The 1,353-nt window shown below is 44.6% G+C and overlaps 1 pseudogene; it reads left to right on the top strand.

Moving 5' to 3' along the window:
- Positions 1 to 651: 651 nt before the first annotated feature.
- Positions 652 to 1,001, top strand: LOC147445478 (putative NADH dehydrogenase [ubiquinone] 1 alpha subcomplex subunit 5, mitochondrial pseudogene; annotated as a pseudogene).
- Positions 1,002 to 1,353: the final 352 nt, after the last annotated feature.

The following is a 1,353-nucleotide window of genomic DNA, read 5'->3' as shown; positions in this document are numbered from 1 at the left end:
CATAATATTATGGTTTTGTTTGATGAGGTTACTTATGATAAGCTTCTTTGTGAGGTTCCAAAGTACAAACTTATTACCCAATCCATTCTGTCAAATCAACTATGGATGAAATGGGTCACTTTCTTGCAAAGCTATTAGGGACTTGATGGCCATAGGCACCATATTTAGGCTTGCAGGTTATCTTTTTGGGTTTTTGCACTATTTTTCTAAATCTCAACCGGCATTTTTGAAATTGAAAATGGCACGATATTAAGCTGAGACACATTTTTCCAAATCGACGAGGAGAGTGGAACTCAAGACCTTTTATTTTTTCTTTTTTGTTTTCGGAGTCGGGCAGGGCATGCTTGGCCGCTCTCCTCATACACCAGAAAAGTGTACAAGAAGAACGACCAGCAAGACCTTTTATTCTAGAGGGAAATGGCATAACCAATCTACCACACTTGGGTGATTGAAAAGCTACGTAGGAAACTATCCCAAGAGACCTTAAGAGGAGGAGAGTTGAAGAGAGAGAGAGAGAACTTGCCCTTGAACTGCCTTGGTCCTTAAGGTGCACGCGCCGACGTGCGGTGCTAGAGAGAGAGAGAGAAGAAGCGAACCTCTCTGTCAAGGATCGTCTCTGTTTGTCGAAGGACAGGGGGACGCTAGGCGGCTATGGTCCTCAGGAAGTTCGCTGGCCTGCTACTGGGCAAGGTCAAGGAGACGACAGGCCAATGCTCCCGTGGTCCTCATCAAATTGCACATTGAAACACTTGAATCAGTGGAGCTGGACATTCCTTCTTATGCAGAGTACCGTAAAGCTGTGGAGAATTTCGCCTCCAGGTCTCTCAGGAAGAGGAGGATTGGGAGAAGAATGGGGAGCGTATCAAGGGTGGCCAAGTAGAGGAGCTCATTGTAATGGCCAAAGATGAGCTTATGGTTGCTGAAAAAATGGAAGGATGGAAGGTCACAAAATAGAAATTGTGGTAGATGAAACCCCAGTTCCGTCTCACTGCTCTGTGTAGAATCAGATTTTTACAAATGAAAACTATGAGCCTCCGTCCAAGGAAGAAGAAAGGATAAAAAACAGGCTCAAAAACGAAAATGTTGCAATGAACCTTTTCATGTCAGTCGTTTCAGTAACTTGTAAGTTGTTGGTTGATGCTTCCAAAAGAGAGAGAGAGAGAGAGAGAGAGAAAACCTGCCCTTGAATTGTCTTAAGGTGCGCGCGCCGGTGCACGGTGCTAGAGAGAGAGAGAGAGAGAGCACGTGATGGAGATTACTTCTTTCTGACAGCAACGGTGCAAAGCCGGCTATGAATCAGGACATTTCTTCGAGTCTATCTCACAAACAGTAGCTACATTTATAAGCCACTAT

This window comes from Adiantum capillus-veneris, chromosome 12, assembly GCF_014529385.1.
Source record: "Adiantum capillus-veneris isolate H3 chromosome 12, ASM1452938v2, whole genome shotgun sequence".
NCBI classification, from domain to species: Eukaryota; Viridiplantae; Streptophyta; class Polypodiopsida; order Polypodiales; family Pteridaceae; genus Adiantum; species Adiantum capillus-veneris.
This window is presented reverse-complemented; position numbering and strand designations above follow the sequence as displayed.